Here is a 14153-nt window from a genome sequence, read left to right on the forward strand (position 1 = left end):
TGAAGTCTCTAGGATCTACATCTTGTGAAATTCTTGGGGCTAGAAGTGGGTGAGGGGATGGCAGGAAGAGAATATTTAGTGAAGCTGAACAAGTGACGGGTCATATTTCGGTATTATTCCTACCTAGAATGAACATAACTTGGGACCACTTTTATCTATTTCTCTTAAATTCTATGATATTCGCTGTTCCTCAAATTCCCCTGATGATCAGCTGGGGTGATTAGGAACCATGCAGCTTCCCCAGGCCCTTTACCAAGGTGGGGTCCAGGAATTTTTAATTTTAACAAGTATTCCCAGTGATTCAATATTAGAACACTTTGGAAAATGCTGTTAAGTGCTAGGAAATTGCAGAAGCAGGCAATAAATGAGGGGTGGTGTTATCAAGAAAGGCTTGAAGGGGAGGCAGGAGATGGAGTTTGTCTTTAAAGAATGAGAGGGAAAAACAAAAGGAATTCTTACACATTGGCGTAAATTGGTATAACCATTTTAGACAGTTATTTAATGGTATCTACCCATGTTGAAATACATCTATCCTATGAGTCAACAATTTCACTTCTAGATATAGACCAAACAGAAATTCATCCAGATGGGTACCTAAAGTCTGACCGAGAATTTCATAGCAGCATTATTTTTAATGGTCCCAAGCTGGAAATAAATCAGATTTTAATCAATCGTAAAATGGAAAGATTGCATTATAGTCATATGATTGAATGTTATAAAGCAAGGAAATGAATCAACCATTGCAATAAATACACACAGAAAAATATGTACAATATGGTTCCTGTTATTTGAAGTTAAAAACAGGCAAAACTAATCTATGGCATTAGAAATCAAGACGTGACTATCTATGGTGAGTTGGAGGGGGCTAATGTCTGGGAGGGGGCTTAGTAAGGGGGCTTCTGAAGTGCTGATAGTATTCTATCTCCTAGTCTGGGCAGTGGTTATACGGATATGTTCATTTTATGGTAATTTGTTCAGAGGTACACTTAACAAGTATGTGTTCTTTTCTATAAAATACTGTGTTTTAAGAAAACACACAGGGGCACACACACACACACACACACACACACACACACACACAAAGGTTTTAAAAAGAACGGGGAGACCATAGCACAGTTATGCTCTAGGCAATGTTTGCATTGACTATATGTCTCAAGACTCATCTCTGGGATATAACATTGAACTGGCCCTCAGGGACTTTGTTTTCCCCAATCTTATGGTATAAAAATAATGTTTGACATTGATTCTTCCCAAACCAGGTATTCCTGAAGAAAATCTCATATGGACCACATCCATCTTTCTCTTGGAGAGATATTTAAGCATCAATCACCCTGTGGACTAGTTTTGTTCTTGATTGGAAGGAACAGCCAAGACTCATTGCCTCTGGAAATTTGCCATAACCATTGGGCATCGCAGAGAATTTTCAGTAAAGCGTGATAATCCTGCAAATAACTTAGTCAACCCAGTAATCACATGTTTCCAGTTTCCATCTCTCCACACCTCCCCGAGCACACAGACATGCCCATTGTTCTGGCTTCTGTGACCAACCTTGCAAAATCTACCTTCTACAGCTCCCAAGGCATGAGGTTTGCTTTTTCTGATTACCCAGCTGGCCCTTAGTCCTGGCTTTATCTTCACGCCAGAGGCCTGGGTGGTCTTGGAGAAACCTGAGGAGAAGGTCATTAACAAGGGATCATATCCCCAAACTGACGTTTTATGAAACCTCAAACTTAAATCCTCCTGGAGCCTTGTCTTCTCCTAGTTGAAGGTAGTAACATGGGAACTTGGGCAAGAAGTTGGAAGTGTTCTGAAACGATGCAAAAGCAAGTGTTAATCTCAAAACAATACAAAGCAAGTGACTTATTTTAATAAGTCGGTCAGTAGACACATAATGGGGGGTTAATATGCAAATAACTAGAGTGAAAGGAAATGAATTATAATAACCGGCCAGTTGCTCATAAGTCATTTACCCTCCTTTCAGAAGATCTGCCCTTGGACACCAGTTTTCAAAGCAGGACCTGCAAACTGACAGCCAGCAGGGCTAATATCACCCACAGATAAGTTTGGATGAGCTTTAAAACTCAGGAACTTCACACTAAAATCCATACTTATGGCTTCTCTTTAAAAACGGACAGCTCTGGCACCATTTCCACATGTTAACAGTTGCTGGAGCCACCATCTCCCATTGCTCTACACCAGACTGCTTTGCTCATTTCTATTGCTTGTCTGTAGGAATTTACGTTTTCTACCCTGCTATGACAGTGTCTGTCTTCAGAGACAAGTCCAATGAAAGGGGGTTTGTAGCTGCGCACAGGGCTGTTGACAGGACGGGCTTAGGCAGCCATATTTTCGCTGATGTTACCTCTCCCTCTGGCCCTCCGCACCTCACCTGTGGCTGCCTTCACCCGGGATGGCACCTGAATCAAAGTTGGCCCGTCCCGAAGCTTGCCAGGGACTTCTGGCCTGGCAAGGAAAAGTAAGCAAGGGTAATTGCGTTCTTCACTCAGAATGTTGGAATTAGAAAACTGAGCAACTGTTGCCAGCTAGTGGGGGAGAAACCTGAAGAGACTACCAAACGCACTCAGCATCGCAGCAAGACAAAGGCCTGTGTGAGCTGAGCTTCGTGGTGGAGAAAACCCATTGAGAGAGGAGAATAAATTGTGCACCAAAAGAGGCAGTGATTCCACACAAAAAAATAAATAAAAAAAAAAAGAGGCAGTGATAAGACACCAGGTGGCCCTGAGAGTTTGAGAGCACAGATTTTCCCCTTGATGCCATGCTCAGTTCTAGTTCTGGTGAGAGCTGATGTCTTTGGTTTCTACTCCTCAGATGTCCATGAGTTAGGAGAAATTTACCCCACTTGTCTTATATCCACCCTTCTTAGGAAAATAATACCATGAATTTCCTTAAGGGAACCATTCCACCGTGAGAGAATAGCCCATGTGAAAATGAAGCCTATGCACAGCGGAGAGAAGATCCCTACCCTGAATATTTCAGATCTTTCTTGTTTCTGCAGAAATGGTTGTGCTCAAAAAAAAGGCTCTCTAAGCCTTCATTCAGCATATACGCCTATATTTAAGGTACAATTGAGAAATTCAATAATGATAAAAAATACATTTCATAAGCATTTATAGAGTGTCCTTTGTACATTGCCCACCGTGGTAGGCACTGAGAGAGAAACAAACATGACCGAATCCCTCCAATCAAGGAGCTTATGATCCAGTGGAGAAGACAGAAAATGTCCATGAATTTCTATAACAAAACAGAATGAAATAAACACTGTAGCAAATACTTGCCGATCCTCATAGGGAGGAGAAAGGAGGGGAGAGAGAGGAGGAAGCGATTCTCTCTAACTGGGGTTGGGGGAAGTTTGGTAATCTGGCTTCCTAGCTAATGAGAAGGAGAGATGGCAGATGCAGACCAATTTACAAGGAGGCACCGACAGCAGGACCATGTTGATGGACATGAATACAAGGAAAGAGAAGGAATACGAGAGAACTGGGAGCATAGCAGGACAGAGAGAATAATCTCCTTCCCAGGGACTTGTCATTGAATGACAACCTGTAGCTGCCATCATAGTGGCACCAAAACTGAATATCATGAAGGGGCAGAGGAGGAAGAGATCCCTGTGGATGTGGATGGTCAGAGAACCCTTCCTAAAGAGACTGGCCTTCAGTGGGGCTTTGAAGTTTGCATAGGGTTTAGAAGAGAGTGAGAGGCAGCAAGGAGCCCTCCAGGTGGAAGGAATCACGGGAGCAAAGGCATAGGAAGCTGAAGAAGCCGTCCTTTGTCCTCTCAGGGCCAGTGTGTGTGTGTCTGGGAGGAGGAAAGAGGGAGAAGACCAGCTTTGCTGGAGTTGATAGTTCAGAGTGGAGAGTGGTGGAAAAACACTGTTGATAAGGCCGTCTGGAGCCAGCCTGTGGAAGGCCTTGGATTTCTGGACAAAGGGTTTGGACTTGATCCTGGAGGCAGTGGGGGCCAGAGAAGACTGGGGAAAGGGGTTGACTTGATGAAAGAGTTCCTCATTCACTAAAGAAAAGCACCAATGCAGATCATTTTTCTCCTTAGAAAACAGTCACAGAATTTAGCTTTAAATGCACCCCCAACTCCATGAAAAGCATATACCAGCCCCTGCAGGGCTCCCGGGGGGAGTTCATGAGTTCAGACTCAAAACGCAAGACGTGTTTTACTTGGCATTTAAGCATGTCTATGGGTGATGCATGTCCTCAGACGAGGACAGACTGATATGATTAAACATTTTATATCAGCTACTCTGCCTCTCCCATCGTGCCTTTCCCCTCCACAGTTCAGCCTCTGATTCCTCCACTTCTGGATATCCAGAGTAAAAGAGCTGTAAGACAGATCGTATGGTTTCTTAGTGGCATCTGTAGTGTAGATGCTAAGGATAAGGGCTTTGGAGACAGTAACTACTGCTTTCTCAAGCTTTCTAAGTCTCTCTGGGTCCTTAGCAGTGTTTAGGAGCACCTAGTCTGGCACATGGCAGGGACTCAACTGGAAATAACTAGTAACAATGTTTATGATACATATGGTTTTTAATGGAAACGTTCGATATATTTATTTTCTTCTTTCTCTCATCCTTCCTGCTCAGTGTCTTCCTACTATTTCTTCCTTTCTCTTTCTTCTTTTTTCTTTTCGATTTTCTGTTCAGTTCATTCTTCTCTCTTTCCCCACTTTTCCCTTTTTCTTTCTACTTTCTATCTCCTTGTAACTTTCTTTTTCCTTACAGGAACTGGGAAAGACAAGGGTGTGTGGGCGGCCATGGCGTCCCTCCAAGGAAAGTGTGAGGCTTTGGGCAAAATAGATCTCTCATTTCTTCCAAACATAGGTCTAATCTGAACTGTCTCCAGGCTCTAGTCTCCAATCCAACTTCAGTGGTTTCAGTTGGACTCCATGAGAAGGGACCCCAGGGATGCTGTGTCGTTAGTCTTGTCTTGGAGAAAATCACTTTCTGTGCGCCTACTTGTCTCGAAGGTTGGGGCACCCACATTCCCTTTCCTCAAGTCACCAGAGCCCAAGAGAGACTTCTGAGCAAAATGCCTGGCTGAAGAGAAGCAGGACTTCATTAAGAGTTTGATTTATCCCCAAATGATCTATTGTTATGCATCAAACATGTTTTCCCTACAAACCAGTTGGCAGGGAGCACGCAGATAAATTACTACAAGATGTAACCAGACAAGCTGTTCAAAAAGGAAATGGCTCTCTGTGTGTGGAACTCAGGAGAGCACATCTATAAACATGTGTTGGGAAATCAATTCAGTCTAAGTTTGCTGGAAGAAATGAGCTACTGCCCCCAAACTACCAGCTTGCTGTGATAGCTGACTGCTCTTTTGAGGTCATCGTCCGTTGTCTCAGTGATGAGGATGAAAAAACAAGGTCGAGACCTACTCTGAAGTGTCTTCAGAGCAAAGGGGATACTGAGTTATCCATAGACAATTGTGAATTCTCTCCTTCGGTACAAGTCAAGTTAGCTAATCTTGTTCTGCTGGAGAGAATGGGTTAGAGTTTATTCTATCTGCATATTACAATATTTAGTTGTAATGATAGATTTCAAAGGAATAATAGTAATATAGACTATAATATAGTACAGTACAGTATAGCACAGTGCTATATAGTTTGATGTGGAAGAAGAACCCCTGGGCATGACATCAGAGAAAGTGGGGGGTATAAATCCTGTCTGACCACATGCCAGTTGCTAGCTCTCTGACTCTTGGAAAGTTCCTTAACTTCTCTGAGATTTCCCCCTCTTTTATAAAGGGGGGCAGGCACATACGACTTACCTTACAGGTTGTTTTGTTTTAACGCATGCAACATGCCTTATAACTGCACTGTGGCCAATTAAATTTAAACGAATTAAACTAAATACAATGAAACTTTAGTTCCTTAGTCACACTAGCTACATTTCAACTGCTCAATAGCTACATGGGGCTTGTGCCTACTGTATTGGGCAGCACACTTAGATACCATTTCCATTATTATGGAAAGTTCTACTGGACAGTACTGTCCAAGAACATTCCAGAAGCAGTGTAAGTACTTCACGCGTAATTGTTGCTCCCTGCTCAATAGTTCAAAGCAGTTTCACACATAGGACCTGATTGAAGGGCTGTCTATCCAGCAAAGTTGGAATGCCCTTTCTCTTAGACATCACTGTCTCTCTGTATCGTGTTCTAACCTGACTCAAGCCTACAAAGCATGGTGATTGCTGGAAAATTGAGAAGTATACAGAGAGAGGATTTCTGGGTCTTTAGTTAAAAGATACCAAATGCATATACGATAAGCCTTAACTCCAGCCACAAAACACATCTCAGTAGAGATAACAAATAGGAGTAGAACTAAAGTGCAATCAACAACAATAACAACAAAAACAAACAAATCTTTATCTGATAACCCAGTATCCCTTTTTCTCTGAAGACACTTCAGAGTAGGTCCTGACCTTGTTTTTTCACCTTCACCACTGAGACAATGGATGATGACCTCCAAAGAGCAGTCAGCTATCACAGCAAGCTGGTAGTTTGGGGGCAGTAGTTCATTTGCTCCAGCAAACTTAGACTGAATTGATTTCCCAACACATGTTTATAGATGTGCTCTCCTGAGTTCCACACACAGAATATCCACCAAATACTAAACATGGGCTAGTGCTAACATGCATGTTACCCTCTTAATGTTTCATTTAACCACCTTGGAAAAATCCCAGTGTAGATGAAAGCTACCCCAAGGTGTATAGCTGAAGCTTAAGAAATGTTCTCAAGGTCAAGGCAGAGTGATCACAAATTCACTTTCGTTTGGTTGAGGACCATCTTGACTTTCCATGGTGAGACCAACACATCTATGCTGCAGCTGAAGGGGTTGTAGCATGACAAGAAGGTCCTCTTGATCTTCAGAGCATATATCTTGGCAGAGACAAAGTAAAGTTAGCCCAAGGTAAGGTCGCCCTCCATATATGCAGCAGTGAAAAGAACAAAAGCAACAGCTACATTTGTTGAGTGCTTAATGTATATACTGTTCTATTCATATTATGCAGGTCATCTGATAGTCTCCAGCATAACCTTATGAAGTAAGAACTTTAATATCTCCATTTTATAGGTGAAGAAGTGAGGCACTGAATGGTTAAGAACTTACCCAAGCTCACGAGCTACTAAGTGGTGGAACCAGGACTGGCCTGGGTGGTTTAGCAAAAGTTCACGTTTTTAACCACTGTTCTCTGAGGCCTATCAAGGTGAGTGATCTCTCTGTGGTTTCCTCATTTCAGTTTCAAAAAAACATTGAATTCTTTTATAATATTTAGGGTTTTCCATCTGTAGTTTTTCTGGTCACTGCAGGAAACAGCTCTAAATATTAAAGAAAGTTATCGTATTACAGACGATGATGGAAACATTGCTTTCTAGATTAGTCAACTTATAGATTTATGTAAACAAGTATTTCATGAGTAAATGAAGATAACAAATGCAAATGAGACAGTGAGATCATTTTATCTTTGAAGGTGCGGAAACATTTTGTCCCATTGTTTGAGTGAAGAACATGTGAAGTGAAAAATGGGCACTTAGGTGGGAAGGTCAACAGACCAAGACCTCTAGGCCAGCTGCCTGTTTTCATAAACAGTTTTATTGGACCACAACCCCACCCAATCATTTATGGATTGTCTATGGGTAGAGCTGGGTAGTTGTATGGCCCACAAATTCTAATATATTAACCATCTGTTTCTTTCCAGAAAGTTTGCTGACCCCTGACTTAGATGGCAGTGAGAAAATAGCATTATGTTCCCAAAGTGGGTCTTATAACCATCATTTTCAGTGGACTGAAAACATATGACTTCAGTGGTACAGTATTAATAAAATTTGATATTGTTGAATTTTACATAATTGAAAACTGCAAATAAGAAGAGTTGAGAGGTCAAATGGTAACTTTATAATAAACACTGTTGCAGTCCTGAATTTGAAAGCCAAAGGCAATCATTAAATAAGGTAGAAGGAGGGTCTGTTCATTGACCTCACAGGAGATAATATAGTAGTCCATTGGTATCTGCGGGGGAATTGGTTCCAGAACTCGCCCCCCAGCCCCCACCCATGCCCGCAGATACCAAAATCCAAATGGATACTCAAGTCCCTTATATAAAATGGCATAGTATTTGCATATAAGCTATGGACATCCTCCCATATACTTTAAATCACCTCTAGATTACTTACAACGCCTAATGCAACTTAAATGCTATATAAATAGTTGCCATTGTGTGCAAATTCAACTTTTGGTTTTTGGAACTCACGGGAATTTTTCCCTCTGAATATTTTCAATTTGTGCTTGGTTGAATCCGTGGATGTGGAACCTATGAATGCAGAGGGCTGACTGTATTCTGTACCTCTGGAGGTAATGAGAGTCAAGTTGATAAGAGCTTGATATACTAGGGGCAAAGGCCCCATACTGGCTGTAAAAAGACTTAGTGGTTCACAGTTCTGATTGCATGATGGGATCACCAGGGGAGCTTTTAAAAACCCCAGAGGTATTCAGGGTTTTTTGTGGTTCCAAATTTTAGAATTGTTTTTTCTATTTCTGTGAAAAATGCCACTGGAGTTTTGATAGGGATTGCAATGATTCTATGGGTAATATGGGTACTATAGACATTTTAATAACATTAACTCTTCTGATCCACAAGATACCGTTCTATTTATTTTTGTCTTCTTCAATTACTTTCATCAATGTCATAGTTTTGGTGTTTGGATCTTTTACTTCCTTGATTAACTTTATTCCTATTTTATTGTTTTCAATACTGTTATAAATGGGATAGTTTTCTTTATATCTTTGTCATTCTTGGTGTACAGAAACACAACTGATTTTTTTTTTTTTTTTTTTGTGGTACGTGGGCCTCTCACTGTTGTGGCCTCTCCCATCGAGGAGCACAGGCTCCAGACGCACAGGCTCAGTGGCCATGGCTCACGGGCCCAGCCACTCCGCGGCATGTGGGATCTTCCCGGACTGGGGCACGAACCTGTGTCCCCTGCGTTGATAGGTGGATTCTCAACCACTGCACCACCAGGGAAGCCCCAACACAACTGATTTTTATCTTTTGATTTTGAGTCCTGACACTTTATTCATTTTTTTAGATTTAACAATTATTTTGGTGGGGTCTTTAAAATTTTCTATATACAAAATCACTTCATGTGCAAACAGAGACAATTTTACTTCTTCTTTTCCAAACGAATGCCTTTAAATCCTTTTTTCTTTCCTGTTTGCTCTGGCTAGGATTTCCAGTACTATGATGAATGAGAGGTGAAAGTGGACATCCTTGTCTTGTTCTTGATCTTAGACTGAAAGCTTCCAACTTTTCATCATTAAGTATGATGTTAGTTGTGGGTTTGTCACATATGGCCTTTATTATGTTGAAGTATGTTTCTTCTACACCCAGTTTGTTGAGTTTTTATCACGAAAGGATGCTGAATTTTGTCAAATACTTTTTCTGCATCTATTGAAATGATCATATAATTTTTATCTTGCATTCTATTAATGTGGTGTGTCACATTTATTGATTTGTGTGTGTTGAACCATCCTTGCCTCCCAGAGATAATTCTCACAAAGCTATCTTGAGAATGTACAAAACTGGAGGCATCACACTCTCTGATTTCAAACTGTATTATGAAGCCATAATCATCTAAACAGTGTAGTACTGGCATACAAACACATAGACCAATGAAACAGTATTAAGTGACCAGAAATAAACCCATGAATACATGGTCAACTAATTTTTGACAAGGGAGCCAAGAATACTCAATAGGGAATATATAGTGTCTTCAATAAATGGTGTTTGGAGAACTGGATACTCGCATGCAAAAGAATGGAATTAGGCCCCTATCTTACACCACTTACAAAGTTAACTCTAATGGATTAAGAACTTAAACATAAGGCCTGAAATCATAAAACTCCTAGAAGAAACATAGGGGAAAAGTTCTTTGGCATTGATTTCGGCGATGATTTTTTTAAAACATGACATCAAAAACACAAGCAACAAAAACAAAAATAAACAAGTGGGACTGATTACATCAAACTAAAAAGCTTATGCACAGCAAAAGAAACAATCAACAAAATGAAAAGACAATCCATGGAATGGGAGAAAATATTTGCAAGTCATATATCAGATAAGGGGTTAATATCCAAAATATGGAAGAAACTCATACAACTTCATAGCAAAAAAAAAATCCAAAAACCCCAAAACCAAAAAACAAATGATCTGATTTTAAAATCATCAAAAGACCTAAATAGACATTTTTTTCCAAAGAAGACATACAAATGGCCCATAAGTACACGAAAAAGTGCTCAACATCAATAATCATCAGGGAAGTGCAAATAAAAACCACAATGAGCTATCACCTCACACCTGTTAGAATTGCTGCTATCAAAAAGACAAGGATGTGCAGAAAAGGGAACCCTAGTGCACTGTTAGTGGGAGTGTTAATTGGGCCAGCCACTATGGAGAACAATAGGGAGGCTCCTCAAAGGATTGAAAATAGAACCACCATATGATACAGCAATCTCACTTCTGTGTATTTATCCAAAGGAAATGAAATCACTATCTCACAGAGATATCTACACCCCAAATTCATTGCAGTATTATTCACAATATCCAAACATGGAAATAACCTAAATGACCATTGATGGATCAATGGATGAAGAAAATATGGTATACACACACACACACACACACACACACACACACACACACTGGAATATTATTCAGCTTTAAAAAAGGGCAATCCTGACATTTGTGACAACATGGGTGAAACTTAAGTGCATTATGCTAAGTAAAGTAAGTCAGACAGAGAAAGACAAATACTGTATGGTGTCCCTTATATGTGGCATCTAAAAAAGCCAACTCACAGAAACAGAGAGCAGATTGGTGGTTGCCAGGAGCTGAGGGATAGGGGAAATGAGGAGATGCTGGTAGAAGGATACAAATGTCCAGTTATAAGACATCTGGGGATCTAATGTACAGCATGGTGACTATAGTTAACAATACTGTGTTGTATAACAGCAATAACAAAATGGTAATTATGTGAGGTGAAGGATGTGTTAAGTAACCTTATTGCAGTGCACATTTCACAATATATAGATGTATCAGTTCATCACACCTTAAACAACATTATATATATCCTCTGAGCCCTCTACTCAACTAGACTCGACTGTGGGCTCTAGTCTCTATCCTTATAGAGTCCAGTTTTAGCAAGAATCCTCTGAAGTCAATTTAGCTAGAATCCCTCATCCTCAATATTTGGAGAATCACCCTCAATATCTGATCACTGCCCTCATCTCCCTCCCACCATTCCCCGGTATCTGATCCTCTTGGCCTGCCCTCATCAAGGATCCTGTCTGGTCAGTTTAGCAAGAATTATACTACCCTCTTAGTAATTTTCTATCCACCGACCCCCTCCTTGCTCCTTGGCTATAAATCTCCACTCCCTTGGTATTCAAACTTGAGCCTGAGCTCTCTCCCCTTCTGCCAAAAGGCATTGCAATAGATCCTCTTGAAGGAAGTCTTCCTTATCACCTTTAACAAGCACCAGAATAATTTTTTCTTTAACACTACTACTCACCCTTAATGTCTCAGTTTAAGTCTTAAATGTCCTTTTCTCTAGGAAGTCTGAATTAGGTGTCCCTCTCTATGCTCACAGCACCCCCTCTACTCTTCCTATCAATTGCTATTGTAATTTCCTGCGTACTCTTCTCTGTGTCCCATTTGACTCAAAATGTCATGATGGCAAATGCTGCATCCACCTTGTTCCACGTGAACAACAGCAGCATCAGTGAATACTCATTGCATCACACACGGACTATGTGTCACTCCCTGTGCATATTATCTTAGTTAATACCTATCTCAACCCTATTATCATCTCCATTTTACAGGCAACAACCTGAGGATGGGAAAATTAATTAACTTGCCTCAGGTCACACTGCTAGGAAGCCCTTAGTGCTAAATTCAGTTTCTGGCACATGGTAGGGTGTTCAATAGAGATTTGTTGAGTGAAAAAAAATAAATGCATGAATTGCTTTCCTCTCTAGTTTGTCCACAACCTCTCTGGTGGGATTGAAACCACAGTGAGATTCCCTTCCACTACTCCCATGCTTACTAAGGCTCAGCTTTGACCTCTTCCAAGTTTTCTGTCCCAAAGTAGATGGGCTGAAAGTCCTGACCTTCATATGACTGAACAGCAGCAACTTCTAATGAAAGGGCTAGTATTCCAGCTTGTTTGACAGAGCATACTTAAAGGAAAATGAAAATAAGAGAGGAGAGACTGTATGTGTAACATTTCCCGAAGTGTGTACTTTCAGCTTACAGCCTGAGAACCCAGTGTGGGAGGAATAGGGCACGGAATTGTTGCAAAAGACCCTCAAATCCTTAGACATGTCACACATTTTCTGAAAATGGAAATAAGCATGATTTTCCACTTCTAGATATACTATTGGATTTACTGCTGTCACAACCAATAAAGCGTGAGCTCATTTAAAATTATTATCGAATCCATATCAGCTTCCCATCATCTTATTCAATAAGTACAAACTGCAGCACTAAAACATTTTGCAGGGTCCAGTGGGATTTTTTTTTTTATTGAAAATATGGAACGCTTTACAAATTTGTGGGTCATCCTTGCACAGAGGCCATGTTAATCTTCTCTGTATCGTTCCAATTTTAGTATATGTGCTGCTGAAGGGAGCACCAGTGGGATTTTTGCAGTTATTAGCAGTAATAAAAATTCTAAATATTTATTGACTGGGCAGTGTATTGTGGATGCAGAATACCTCATTTAATTCTCCATCAACCCTTTGCAGTAGATACTATTATTCTCATTTTACACAAAAAGAGCACAAGATATCCTAGAACACTGACAATAATATTTCCTGCTTAATACTGTGATGCAGACAAAACACTTAGGAGACTGCCGGGCCAGTGCCAAGGTGGCAGCAACAAGAAGGGTCCATGGAGACTCAGAACGCTTGGGTGGTTGGAAGGGGCATGCTAATAATATCCGGACATGGAGACGGGGCCTCAGGTAGACTGACTATGTCTAGAATTGGGGAGCTCATGATGATCCAAAAAGGAGGTGGTGTGTACCTAAAGATTAGCAGGGGCTAAGGTGGTTGCCTTGGCAGATGGCGATGTTCTTGGGTGGGGTGGGGAGAATACGTAAGGGACCTGGAACCTCCAATGCTGGGAAGAGTGGTGCATGAATACTCAAGTATTCATTGAATCTCTACTGTGTTCTAGGCACAATGCAAGTGACTGGGATACAGTTCTAAGCAAAAGAGCTGTGATTTCTCTCTTAACTGGAATTGTTTGGAGAAATTATTCAAATATTAACAGAACGCATAATTTAAAACTGTGATGACTGTGATGAAGGAAAGGTACAAAGTGCTCTACAAGTGTACAATAGGGGAATCTGCTCTCAATTGGAGGGTCAGGAAAGGCTTTCTTGAAGGAGGAACTGGAGAGAGGGAAGAAGAGTAAGGATTCCTAGCAGAGGAAACAGCAAAGACCCTGAGGCGGAAGGAAAAGGATACATTTGAGAAAATGAAAGACAGCCAATATGTCTACAGCCCAGTGTGCTGAGAGAAATACCCCTGGGACTCTCAGCAGGCTGGAGAACAAGACAAGGAACAAGCCACTGAAACTTGCCTCCAAGCTAAGACCAGAGGGACTAAGGCTATTGAACTATATAGGTCTGAGCTTCCTCAACTGGCCCCATACTGGGGACCCAGGTAGTCCCAAGGTAGACTTCACCATGCTGCCTGGCAGTTTCACAGGTGGCAAGTACCCTGGCTAGCGGGGGAGATTTGGGTTTCGGCCCTAGTTCTACCTCTTTTTCAATTAAGGAACCACTGGAGCTCTGCTGACCCTGTGGGATTGTGTATGAGTGGTCCTTATACTGATTAAAGTTTTTGCAGCACTGCTATAGAGCAGTGGCCTTCAACCTAAGCTGCACATTAGAGTCACCTAGAGGAACTTTAAAATTACTGCTGCCATTATCCACAATAGCCAAGACATGGAAATGACCTAAGTGTCCATCAGTGGATGAATGAGTAAAGAAGTGTGGTATACATACAATGAAATATTATTCAGCCATAAAAAAATGAGGAGGTCATACCATTGGCAACAA

The 14153-nt window shown here is 41.0% G+C and overlaps 1 non-coding gene across 1 annotated transcript; it reads right to left on the reverse strand.

Moving 5' to 3' along the window:
- Positions 1-12609: 12609 nt before the first annotated feature.
- Positions 12610-12716, reverse strand: LOC112065923 (U6 spliceosomal RNA). Its single transcript, XR_002892318.1, has one exon. It is a non-coding gene; the product is annotated as a U6 spliceosomal RNA (small nuclear RNA).
- Positions 12717-14153: the final 1437 nt, after the last annotated feature.

The sequence above is a fragment of the Physeter macrocephalus genome, chromosome 6, assembly GCF_002837175.3.
Source record: "Physeter macrocephalus isolate SW-GA chromosome 6, ASM283717v5, whole genome shotgun sequence".
Classification (NCBI taxonomy): Eukaryota; Metazoa; Chordata; class Mammalia; order Artiodactyla; family Physeteridae; genus Physeter; species Physeter macrocephalus.